Below are 14,720 nucleotides of genomic sequence, written 5' to 3'. Positions count from 1 at the left end.
ATGATTCATTTTGAAAAATAAATTATGTTCTTTATTTGTTTCTTGTGTTTAATTGTTTACAATTTCTATTTACTTACCATATTTGAGTGTTAAGCTTCGAATTATGAGCAAGATACAGAGATTTGCTCACAATTCTATGTTTGTAGGCCATTAATTTTTTTTCCATTTTAAATGCCGAATAGGAAATACCAAGTTAAACATCTTAAGCTGAATGTAATTAACTCATGTGAACAAAATATGACTCAAACCTAGCAAAATTTTGAGCTCATCTTGCTTATAATTCTACGATTGACGCTGAAATTTTGGTTGATCATTAGAAATTCTATATGAATAAGAGTATGTTAAATACTTGTACACAAAAAATTAAAGAATGATATGCTGTATATAACTACTCTCTGGGGCCCCCTCTTTATACAATGAATAATGTGAAATGTGAGTAAATAAAAACGACATCGTTAAAACAGTTTTCATAGTTCTAACACATTTCTGTTGTGGGGATAAAAGAATTATCGCTATTCCTAAGAAAATATTACAGCGGAAAATTATCCTGGTTTGTAGCCATTTGTTATTTTTGAATAAAAATGAAAATAATGGATGGGCCATAGTAAATTAGAGTGATGTGCCTGTCAATACGATAACATTGATTTTTATAGCTCTTTAACATGTCACGTGACAACATTTTTCATTTCAGTGTATTCATCAATCAAGTGTGAGTAAAGTTATAAAAGTCACGAGTTTACGCGAGGTAAACAACAGTCATTTAATTATAATGGAGAAGACAAATTAAATTGTTGAATATTTTTAATTTGAGAAATTGAGCGCATTGAGGTGCAATTTTCTTCTTCACATATATACATGTAGGATTTTTTTGATAAAATACAATAACTAGTAAGTAGTTGAGGAAGAAAATATACCTATATGCTCTCATATATTTTGATCGCTTTATTAAGTGGGGGAGGGGGGTAGAACGAAAATACAGGGAATTAGAAGTTATGTAACAATGTACCCCTACCTAATATTTAGTTTTATATCTTGCGTAGGATTTTCTTATTCTGTGTAAAAACAGTATTTCATGAAGGTACAATGTCAAAGATTACGTGTATGCAAAAATAAGTGTAAAATTCGAATACTGTACAATATTTATTTTTTTGTTATTCTACCGAGGGCCGTATGGCACAATATCTTTTGAACGCCCATTGTTGCTCAGGTGAGCGATGTGGCCCCATGGGTCTCTAGTTCTCCGTTATAAAAGAAAGTATATCAACAGGGAAAAAATGTAACTTCGTGTAATGCACATACAACGTCAAAACAACTTTAAAGTTAAAGTGACTTTGAATCCTAATAATGGAAACTTCAACACTCTGTAATTTGTTTGGGTATTGTTGTCTTTATAGGTCGGTATATAGTTATAAGGACAAGTGATATTAACTTATTATTGACAGCTTAATTGCGAGGTCAATATCACTTTCTAGTCTTTATAGCCACAAACTGATTGTACAATGATGTCCATATGTTGTATTAACTATATAGTTACCCGATTAGACAGTCATAATTAAAACAAGTAGTTAAAGTAGTATATCAGCTAAACTCAGACAACCTGACTTCCAAAGCTCTTTGTATCATCCAACTTGAAGGAAGACGGTCAAGGTCGGTTGACAATAAAGACTCATTGTCCAGAGACAGAATATGTCACGTGATTTTCATACAGCCAACGAGAATAACAAAAATAATTGTTTTTATTTAAGTTAATTACGCACTATTTTGTCTTAAAAGTACATGTATGTACAGTAAAGTGTCCTTGCAACTCATTCAATGCTTTAACAATAGCTGACTCATACAGTACTGTATACATAAATAAATATGATATAAAATTAATAATAATGAGGACGGATCTAATTTGTTTATTTTTTCAGATTTTTTACATGAATTTCTACTGATATAATTATTATTTTAAGATTTAAAAAATCGTTTGTTTAGGGGGTCAACTTAAAACTGTATCAATTTTTAACATTTTTGTAAACTACTACTGTAGGAATTTTTTGTTCATATATGGAAGTTTTTGCTAAAAGGCATCAAATGATCAAAATAAAATCCTTTTACATCTTTGTTTGTTCCTGTTTTTCGTGCCTCATTTCTCATATTTTTCAGATAATGCCTATTTTCTTATTTGACAAAGGCGGAAATGATAATCTTCATAGTTTACTTATAAGACATATTTAAGAAAAAACAATATTTATAACATAACATATTAAGGGTCATAAATATAAAATACGTGGTTACTACCTTGAAATACATGTATGATAAGCTATATTTAAGTGGGGGTAAAATCATGACAAGACGACCCGAGCCCAAATATAGCTTTAAACTTCAAGACATTTGTTTATTATACAATATAATATTAATTTTACGCTCAAAACGTGCTATTTTCGACGAATTTTGCTGAATATCTGCAGTTGAAACCATAACGCCATGGCGTTTACCAAGCAAAAGATGAAGTCACAATGCAAATGCTGGGCGAAAGTGTACGTACTCAAAATGTACTTGGCCTCATTAACAAAAACATAAAACTATTTTCACGTACAAATGTAAATAGGTAAGAAATGGTCCTCGAGTATTTTCAAATGGCACTAGAAAAAGAACAAAATCTCATTGATTATTATAATATTATAACTTGAACGAAAAAGGTGATATAAGGAGGCAAACATTTTAAAAACTGTGTCGAATTTGAAATAAATAATAAAATATACTGATCTAGTACCAGTGTCGGTAAGGTCTTGGTTACTGGTGTATTGTTCGTTGTTATCATGAAACATTGTGGTAGGTTTTGAGTGATCATACGTAATGATGATATTTTTGTTATAACATTTTCGTTTGGATCGTTGGCTAAATGCCTTAAATAGAAATCTGAGAATGGATTCTTATTTCTTGGAATTAAAGTACAATATAATACATTTACAATATTATATTTTCACAATGAAATCGTTGTTTGTATAATTGTCGTCATTCTTTTCCGGTTCGTCTTAATTGATATAATTATGTTAAATCTATACTACATTAAAATAATAGACTAGAATTTTGGCCTTTAATACCAACCATTCATTCTCAGCAGTTATCTCTCTTTGCCCATTCATTCTTATGCGTAGTTAGGAATCTACCCCACCACACCAGCTCCAAACCAGAAGACATAGAGAACCAAACTTAGCATCAAAATATGTATTTCTGCCTACTGAACTACCATACCAAATTTAAACTTGATTGGGCAACCATAAAAAAAGTTATTAGAAAAAAACAGGAAATTTGTGGACGGAAGAGTGACAGACGGACGGACAGAAGGACGGATGGACAGAGTGATTACTATAGGGCACCCGCAAATCCTTGCGGGGCCCTAATTAAGGAAAATTCCTTTAAAAATTAGGGAAATTATCTGGATTTTTTGGATTTTACAAACTTGCACATGCTCATTACATTCACGCTAAATCACGGGAGACTTTTAAGTTTATGTTTCCACAATATCATATATGGATAAACTCAGAAACGATAATACAAATACATGTAAATTTTCATTGAAAATTTGCTATCATAATATATTCTGTTCCGACATCAAAGAAAATACGAGAGATAAATCTAACTCAGTGCATTAAATATGAAAAATCCCGAAAGTTCCGAATGTCAAAATGGTGTGTAAATGAAGCGAGTCAAAGTGTTGAATTCATCATTCATATGAATTAAAGTTTTAGATGAAAGGTGTTTACAGCCTAAATCAAAGTATTGAAGCACTGTCAGGAGTTGATTTTATCGATTATTATTTATTCTAAAATCAACGATTATCATGTTATTTTGCATGGCAAGTACTGTAGACGTATTTTTTTCCACGGGGTCATAATTCCGCGGAATCACAATATCAATTTAATCCGCGGGTAAAGATTTACGCAGATTCTTTGAATGGAAAAAAAATCATTTGAATAATCATTATTAAATTTAGTTCTAAGCGATTTTCATTACCTAGAATTTGTCCAACTTTGGACTTAAATTGTAAGAACTGTTCACAGTGAACAGTAATTATCGGTTGTGCACTGGTCGGTAGTCATTAGTTAGCCGTCAAGATGTTACGACGCTTTATTCTTTCTTAACTGTCAATTTATGGTTTCACATGTCGTTTAAATTATGAGTTGATCAGTTTTATCAATAAAAAATTAGAGACAAAGGGATCTAGAAATTACAGTAAAACACGGGTCTTAGCGTGTAGTTAATTGGGTCATTGAAAGACAGAGCCGCTTGGGGCTATTTGTCGTCTGACACGTACCGTTATCTCAAGCTGGGAGAAGTTAAAATTTTATGCAAGTAAATTTACAGAAAATTCGAATCTTTAGGATATTAAATTATTTATTATGTGAATTCTCAAAACAAATTTGTTTGACAGTTTGCATAGATAAAAACCATATACATTGGGTACACGTATATGCAATTGTTACATAATGTAGTAATTTCCGATTATCCTTATTCATGTAATTCATTCCTAAATGCACTTTAAAGCTGAACACCGCTCGTAAATAGGCACCGTCACACAGATACCTGGTATATAAACCCTTCGATTTCGTTACACCCGATTGCACACCTGAACCTCGTGGCCGACATGTAGTATTCCTTTCGTGGTCTTTAGATTTTATGCATTTTTTTCTTATCTTATGTTCATTTTCTGTTCGTAAATAATGCATTGACCAATTTATTTGATGTTAGTATTCTCCTGGCTTCAAAAAGTGCGTAAAATTTGATAATTTCATCGCGACCGGGTAACACGGCGAGGCAAAATGTACGTCCACACAGGTGAGACCTCTACAGCGAAGTACTTTGAACTGTTTAGAGGTCTGTCCCTTATATAAGGGTTGTAGGGACAGCAGTGATTAAAGAGAAATATGGCGGACAGTGCCTATTTACGAGCGGTGTTCAGCTTTAAGTACACTGGGAAAAAATTCCGCGGAAAATTTGTGCCCGCGTTCATAGCGTAAATTAATACCACGCAGACAAAAGTACGTCTACAGTATTTGAATTACGCACATTTTTTTATAATATGAATTCCCCTACAGGAATTTCGTGAAAACCCAATATCAATCATGTGTAATATTCAAAGAATTATTCCATCAAACTACGTATCAGTAAATGAAATAGTTATGAGAAATTGTATAGATCCAAGCAAAATTGAACTCTTGTCTCGTTCAACCTGACTCTCAGCTGTATCCGTTCATCTCCGACAAGCAAGAGGGACTCTCCGCTTGTCGAAGATTCACGGAGACAGCCGAGCGTCTGGTTGGACTATATTGAACTCTGGCGTAGGAATACATCAAATGTACGACTTCAAAACATATCTAAATTGTTAGTACCATTTAAAATCTTACTATTTACAACGTATCTCTAAATGAGTTTCCTTAAAAAACAATGTTTATGAACTCATTACATCGAATTTATTGATTAGAACTAAACGTTGTCAGCGGTGTTGATTTGGGCTTAGGTCCAAACACTGTTTCACTTTCGATTTGCCTGAGTACATTGTAACTGCATAGGAGAGTTGATTAAAATCAACTCCCAAAAATGGTTTGTTCTGAACAATTTGACTGTCAATTTAAATGCAGCTTCATTAATTTTCTCCAAAATCGTCCCGAGACAGTTTACATTTTGGATGAAGTAAAAATCCAGTTATAGACCTAAATTGAATGTGTTAAACATTAGGATATGTTTATATATGTTCAAAATGAATAAGATAAAAAAAAAATCAGCTTGAAAAAGATATTTACAGGTATACTGAGCCTAATTAGTAAATCAAAACAGGGCACGCGTCTTGTTTACATGACAAAGTAAAGTGAGCTTTGTATCTTGCTTATAACTCAACGACTGACTCTCTAATTTCCTTTGATCATTAGAAATGCATTCTCAAAGCATTGTAAATAATAAAAACAAAAATATAGAATTTGACCAAATTCGTGACCACGCCTTTAAAATTCAAGTTATGACGACAAGATGAACATGTGTTATCCAGCAAACTGAATGATAACTGAAATGTCAGACAGTGTTAGAGGCGACTAAATAGCACAGCTTTGTTTGATTGTAAGCACAAATTGCCTGTCAACATCTATATAAAATATCAATTTTATTTATAAAATATAGCAGTGCGTGAAAATTAATCAAAATAAACGACAAAGAATGAAGGGTGATGATTTCAACGGAAGGAGTCGTTAAAATATTCATCTCAAAATCTTCGATCCGTGTTTTGATTAACCAATCAAAACCAATTTTAATTTACGTTTTCTTTAAATAATAAATTTCATAATGCACCGGCAAATCATTCCATGCAAATCAAAATGATGCAGGGAATTGCGATGATTTTTCCTGGTTTTTTTTTGTGTGAATGTTTTATACTATAAATATTTATAATGTATCATTCCGTGAAAAACTAGTTAGAATTGGCACAGGAGATTGCAGTTAGGAAGTCTCTGAATTTGAAGTAAAACACAAAATATTTTTCTTTATAAAATATTCATTTTATAATGTAACATTCTGTTTAAATCAATCAAAATAGATTCAGGGAAAAGCGATGAAAGAATTCTCTAAACTTTTAAGTAAAACGAAAAAAAATGTTTTCTTTATAAAATATTCATTTCAAATGTCCCAGTTCTTGTAAATCATCAAATAAACTGATGCAATGAATTTTAATTAAAAAACAATTTTTTCCCTGTATAATGAAAAACTGCAGGCTTCATAAATATAAAAAAGCTTTCCAGAAGTTGACAATTTTACATGTTTTCTATAGGGATTTGTGATTCCTTACATATTTATATCGAAAGCTTGATATAAAAGCAATTTAAAAAGAGTGTTGGCTGCTGCGTTTTTAAGGAAACTAGACACGGTTTGAGACCAAAAGTTTTTTTTTTAATTTTTATGCCTAAAAATGAGTTACTTGTGCAATTTACATGATTGTTAAAAATGTAAATGTCAAACGTGAAGTTGCAAGCGAAATACAGAGGTAAACTTAAGTCTTATATTTGTTTACAAAAATTTTAAAAAAATAATAATAAAAGACTTCCAATATTTCAAATCAAATTAATCAAGGAAAAGAAGACGACAAACGTCTTCATTTTTTCATAAATAATATTATCAACAAAAGAAAACAGCATTTGATTGAAACTTATACCAATAAAAAACAGGTGAACAATAACAAAACACAGCTTTGTTTACAAAACAAAGAATTCTAATATCTGTGTCTTACTTGTAACTCTATATTTGACTTTCAAATTTGACGCAGCACTCAAATACCAATAGTAACCATACTAGTAATTAAAAAAAAGATAATTTTGAAAATATTGACTTTATATCGTGTCTAAGTCACTATGTACAGCATCGACTTAAAACTTCGAACAAAGTCAAATTCAAGTTAATACGTACAAAATACAACTGGCAACTAATGAAAAAGTGTTTGCTAAGGTAGGTAAAATCTTGAAATCTACGAAAATTTAATTTGCCCAAACAAAATTATAGTGCAGTTACTGTGTAATTACGTATAATGATACTTTTTAGTCAATATATATTTTGGTGTGGTTCAAAACTTTAGGAACCTGCACTTTTTGGATTTTCTGACTACTGAACCTTTCTTTAATTTATAACAATAACAAAAAACTTCAATCTAATGAACAATTCAAACCTTCGGTTTTCTGGACCATCATGATGATAAACCTTCTGACTATAGTTACGTATTTTGGACCGTGCTCACTTCAATGACCATTAGTACGCAAACATATTGAAGCTCAGATTTATTACACTTTGTATACAATCTACCAAAATAAAAAGGTGATTGTTCTTCACTTTAGATGATAGCAAATTCTAAATATTATATAAATAGTGCCTGTTTGGGAGGGTAACAGTTGAAATTGACACCCCAAGGAAACCATTGTCAACCGACGCAAAGCGGAGGATGACAATGGTTTTCGAGGGGTGTCAATTTCAACTGTTATCCTCCCAAACAGGCACTATTTATTTTATTATACTGAATGTCTTAATTTTATAGATTTTTTTTTACTGCTTTTACATAGAAATGACGTGAATTCCACGGCGAACCGTACGCGCATAATTTACGTGCATGTAACAATTCGTTGTGTTACCCGTTCCTAAGTGTTTTGCTAACGCTGAGGGTAATAAAACGGATTATCAACTGCGTCTAAACCAATCAAATTTCAGTATTTAACATGAAAGTTTAATAATGTATTTTAACACATACGGCGTTTTTATCAATATTTAGGTTGTTTCCCAGATTCTCTTTTATTTTCACAAAGGGGAGTGAAGACTGTGTTCTTTTGAGCTCGTTCAACCAGATATTTTTTTTCATATTTCTTGTGTTTGTTTAGTTATCCATCAAATACTTATTGTAAAGTGTGAGTGTGAAACATACCTAACAGTGTAAGTTTATACATTGTATATTATTGAAAACCATAACATCAACAGTCCTTGCTTAGAATGAAAAAATTGTTAGGTCCCAAATTTTCCTTTCTTGAAATCAAGATCAAGCAATAACAAATAATCTGAATAATTTAGCACTTACTGCTCATGAATATCGATATGATGTTCAAGAGAGAAACACGTACACACGTATATATCAAAATTTATGATTAAAAATTTCCACAACATAGCTGATACTTGAACTATGATATTTTGACGAATCTAAAAAACAAATGTAAGAAAAATTAATATGAATGTGTCAAAATATCTCAGAGAGTTACATGTAATCCAAAATATAGAAAATAAACATGTTGAGAGTTAATAAATATCAGATAAAAATACTACACGTTATGAAATAAGATGCGCTTTATGCTTTCCACTTTCAGCAGGACGTTATGAAATAATGTCTTACGTTTGTGACGTTATTTCTCTGTTTTGTCAATTAGGTCATAAGACAATTTTCTCATAGGCGCCGTCATATGAAAAACTAAATGCATTGTTGTGATGTCCATAAAGCCCCTATCAAATATTGTGAAATTCTTGAACGTGGATCAGGGGTTCAGGTCCTAGGGCGGGGTCATTATAGCCATATGGTGGGCCATTATAGCTAAATGGTGGGTCATTATAGCCATATGGTGAACATGTATTTAATCTTAGTAAATCTTCTTCATTCTCATATATACATGTTTTTGAGAAAAACTATATATCCATAGGTTTTCTGCTGAAATTGTGAAATTTATGGCCCGTTTTAGGGGTTCAGGCCCTATCGTGGGGTCAGTATGGCCACATAGTGAAAGTGTACATGTATTAAATCTTAGAAAATATTCTTTGTCACTTCCATAGTAGTGGGAAATAAACTGAATGCATGGTTGTGATATTCATGAAGTCCTCCGCCTAAATTGTGAAATTCATGACCCTTGGGACAGGAATTTTGGGACCTAGGTACGGCCAATATGGATTTAAAAGTATTTTCTTCTGTACAATCACAGTCGTTAGAGAAAATTCAATAACACTGGTATTACATACATGTTCATAATGTTTTTTTCTTATTTTCTAATTTTTTTTTGGGGGGGGGGGGATTGGCCATACAGTGAACATGTATTTTCTTAGGGTAACCGTTTGTTTGTTGTCCATTTATAATTTAAACTTAATTTAAAAACTACATGGTACATTGTTGTTTGACAATATTAAATTAAATATGTTAAATCTACTATAATTTTCCTTGTATTGTATGCTTGTATAAATAAGCTGTATGCATAATTATTGTGTTCATTTTAAACGAAACTGTAAATATTGTAAAAGACTGACCATTAAAGGCCTGCAGGTGTCTTTTTACTAAAAGTTTACAATGTTTGGCCCCTGGAGCTAGGTTATAAGCTTCTTACTCTTGCTCCCTTTTTCCTTTCAATGAATTCATGTTTGCAATCATCAAATAGTAAAAGTGTTGGGGGGGGGGGGGGGTAACAGTCAGAAGAGGCTCAGATTAGAGTTAAGCGTAATTTGCAAACGTGGGACTCTCTGGCAGGTCTTTTGAAGGGCTATGATTATATAGGCCTGTAGGACAACTGTTTCTAGTTGAGGTTAATCAAAACGGTAATCTAAAAATTACTTAACAGTTATAATAAATATTGATTAAAACTAATTGAAATATTCTAAATATTTATATGATTTGTGTGAACTTTGTTAGAATAATTAAACATTGTAGGGGTTTCTTTTAATACTTCAAAGGAGACTCATCACCATCTTTATAAAATAATGCAAACGGTGCACGAAAAGATTTTTGTTTCTTCCTTAAAAGTTTGGTTGATTGTAAATGACATTGCAAATATTTTAAAATCTTGAATATTTGAGAGGAAAATAATGTAGAAACACTGAAGCATTTGATCTTTTTCTGTTTTCTGCATGTAAATATTAGCACAAAACTTTGTTTTATGTGCCTTATAATTCGTCAACGATTACGAAAATATTCGTCTATATCTGGTTACTTTTTGGCCCTTTTGCAAATTACATTAATTATCAATTACAATAATTCCTTACATGTTCCGCGCTTACGGATAGTTTAAAACTTTCTTGAAATTGGGACACTTTTCGTTGATTTTGCGTCGTGACCCATGATTTATGTACATATCACATAGCAACAGTTCAATTTTCAAATAGAAACAACTAACAGCGTATTTTACAGATAACAGTTGTTTAGGCGCTATATCGTCAAAATGTGTCTTTACGTATAAATCAATCGAAATAAATAAAGTCCGATGATGAATGCAGATGATGACAAAAAAATAATTCAAATAAGCTATGTTTTCTGCACACTTCCATTTTGCGATCTTGAATAAATAAATTATAGAGGTTGACTTGAGACATTTTTTTCATTTGTTTTGTGATTCCTTTTATAATCACAAAAGCTGAAAAGATCTCGAAAGTAGAGATGATTGCTGCAAATTTGATTAACAGAAACTTAATTTACAATTTGAACAAAGAACAATTTCACTCATTTTATACGTTATAAATACCACTGGCAGCTAATGAACACGTTTTTGCTGAGGAAAGCAATATGCAATTCAATATCAACAAAATGTACTTAATAACTGGTACTATGAATTACATGTAGCACAACATTTCAGTATTTCAACCATGCACAGTTAATAAATGTATTTTCGAAAGAAAAATCTCAAAAATATCCCATGTCGCGAGGGGTAACATAATATTCAATTGGCGCATTTTTAAATCCTCAATAAGGATTTTGGTAGCAAACTAATAAACGAGGAGAATTGCAAATTAATTCTTACCGACGATGCACATAAACAAAACCACGTTGATGAGCATGTTTTCCTGCTTTCTAAAAACGACTCCAAACACTTTTGATGGATGTCATGAATGAGAGACAGGAAAAAATAAGCGATCGAATTAAATATCAATTGCTTCTATGACATCACAGGTAATGGCGCAAATCGATTGCAGTTGTGTTCAAGATATTTCGAATTCAAATTCTGGGTATCTCATTCGGTCTTAATATTTTTATAATCATTTTTCCTGTAGCAAAATTTGGACACTCTTTAAAGTTTATCTCATTTTTTTAGTTTTAAAAGCAGTGGTTCACTAACGAAGCATAGTCACGATATTGGTAAAACAAATTTTTTCGATTTTAAAGATTACAATGCTTAAGTAAGGCATTTTTAATTGGCAACCAAAATTTGAGAATGTCATTCGTCGAGTTAAGTGACAAGCTTACAATTCTTTGCTATGTAAACAGACCATTCGTTTACATTTTGAATGTAGATGTAGAAATTCCAGTTTTAGACCTAAAATGAATACTGAGTATGTTAAACGTTAGGACACAGTTTATTTATGCTTAAATGAATAAAAAGATAGACAAATCAGCTTAAAAAAAGAATTTTAACTTGTATATTAAACCTATGTAAATAAACACAGGACACAGGCCTTGTTTACATGACAAAGAATTGTGAGCACTGTATCTTGCTTATACATGTAACTATTCAACGGACTCTCAAATTTCATTTGATCATTATAAATACATTCCTAGAGCATTATTAATTTTAAAAACAGAAAAATAGAATTTAACCAAATCGTGACCATGCCCCGTTAAATGCGAAGTGAAGACAGCCTTATGTTCGAGATAGTGTTGCTTTTGTTTAAAAATTGCGTGTACATGTAACTAAGAATTAAAAAATAAGGGCACCGCAAAGCGGAGCATCCCCTCGCGACATGACTCGTTGTAGGGGGAAATGCATTATTTAGGAAAATACAGGTACATTTTTTAGATCAAAATTTATCAGATCAAAAAAAAATATGACAGAAGAATTTCTAAAAACCACGTTGAATTCATAATTTCTATTTTATCTTAATCCCCAAGCTTTGTGGTGTGTAAATTAAAGGAGGAGGGGTACATGTACGGGGTTGCACAGTTTTCCTATTCCTAGCAGAAACTCAAAACATGTACACATATGCTTTAAAGTTAAATAATATATATTCATTAAGTGATGACATTCATTTTTATATGATTGCGCCCATGAGAAAAGGGTGCTTATGACATTTTTGACAAAACAGAGAAATAACGTCACAAACATGACTTACGTCATAAGGTCATCTGAAAAGCGTAAAATATATAACGTGTCATTTTCATCCCGTAAAGTTTTTATACATTTTCCTAAATTTAATTTTCACATTATTTTAAATAATCTCTTATTATACTCTATTTGCACACAAATTTGATTAACTACATGTATTTCTGTTTTTCTCGATATTAGCTTATTGCTCCAAATTGGCTATGATTTGATGAAGTTTTACAGAAATATTTTGCTAATAATTTTATATGTGTCTGCTTCACCTTTTTTTTTTCAAGCGCATTGATATTAACATATTTTCATCACAAATACAATAATAATCTTATCTTAAAGAAAGGGAATCATTATTCAGACCACATACTGTTGATTCCTTATTTTACGCGAGTACTTAATTCCGCGATTCAGCAGTTTTCCATCAAATTGCGAGAACATTAAATCGCGAATGCCGAATTTTTATCGTAGTTTAATGTAGGTTACATTTGTCCAAAAATAAAAGCGATATTTTAAAATTCGCGAGATGCTTTTCGCGATTTTACGCGGATATTAATTCCTCTCGTTTAAATACATGTAGGAATCTACGCTAATAGTACGTGGATTAAGAAAGCAAAAAAAAAAAATGAACCTAACAAATACATGTACTTGAATCGTCTTAATTCAGGAAGTACCGTTGCCGGTATTGTTTTAACTTTCAACTTATTTTCCTAAATCCTTTTCTGATAAATTACTAAAAATGCAGTTACTAGAAACATTTCTGGTTAAACAAGCTGAAAGAACATAATAAAAATCTATTTAAAGATAAGACAGATCAAAGTCTGCAGTTCTGCACACATCTCACCGATTCGGTAAATACTTGTATTGTTTAATTTCTCATAAGTTTAGATAACAAGTGCTTGTGTTTCCTCACACACTCTTAATATTAAGTGAAACGCTGTACAAAATGAATCTGATATGCCCTTAAAAAAGACAATTCCTTGTTTTTATTCTTAACGAGGCCGAGTCTAATTATTTCTACCCTATATATTTTGATGAAATATTTTGCATGAAGTTTTACTGTTATATCAATTGTTTTCAGATAAAAAAAAATATATTAGCGACCCCGATTTCCTATGTAGTTTTGAATGTTATCGAATTTTAAGAAGGCACTATGGGAATTTGTTGAAAATACGCTAAATGCTCACTCTTTCCGCATATCAGTATTTTTTAATCGCTGCCCATTATTAGATTTAATGTTTAGAACTGGATCGTGAGGGTTTCAGCTCTGTCAGTAACTACAGAGCTATGATTCACACCTGGGTTTTTTTTATGAATTGGGGGACAAAACTGGGTGTGTATAGTAAGCCCAAATCAAATAAATGCTTTCTCTGGTGATTTATGCACGATATGAAGGTGGCAACATTGTAAAAAAAATAAATAAATAAATAAATATAATCAACATAACATGCCCTAGCGGTTTATGTAATTTTTTCTGCGATGATCGCTACCGTCATAACCCGCATCAATCATCAATGAAAGTATTTTGTTGTTTCTATTTACATCCTCCTTTTAACAGATTAATGAATTGATCGTAAATATTAGGTAAAATTAATTAAAACATTATTAAAAATGTACATCAATACGTTAAATAAACGGAGAGGGTAAATCATTTTAAATGAGAGTTTGAGTCTGACATCTTCGTGATTAGTTCGTGCAGTCCAGATTTTTCCTAGCTAAGTCGATTAATGTTTTGACCAATTGATAAACGGAGCGTGTATATTTTAGTCCTGTCAGTTGCAACAGAGCTATGAATTCCAATTAATTTTCTTTAGAAATACTTGGTTGATGTGATTATAATCAAAGAAGTTAACCCAATGTACAACTTAATAAAAACACCATTTCATGTTCCTATCGGCTGTGTTTTTGTTAAAAAGAACGTTTTAAATACAAGTTTTCTTCTATTGTTATGTTAATATCTAAGTTTTGTTTTTAATTCTGTCCTTATGATGTCGATTGTGTTTTTAATACTGTTGTATGTGTTTTAAAGGTGTTAAAGAGTCAAAATCTTTAGTGGTCCGATTCAATGTAATGAACACGAGTGAATTTAAATATGCATAAATTCACTATCTGGATGTTGGTTCCTGAGAATGGTTCAGAAATGATGTAATCATACTCTTATAC

The sequence above is a fragment of the Crassostrea angulata genome, chromosome 10 (genome assembly GCF_025612915.1).
Source record: "Crassostrea angulata isolate pt1a10 chromosome 10, ASM2561291v2, whole genome shotgun sequence".
Lineage (NCBI taxonomy): Eukaryota > Metazoa > Mollusca > Bivalvia > Ostreida > Ostreidae > Magallana > Magallana angulata.
The sequence above is the reverse complement of the archived record's forward strand: the minus strand, read 5'-3'. Positions refer to the sequence as shown.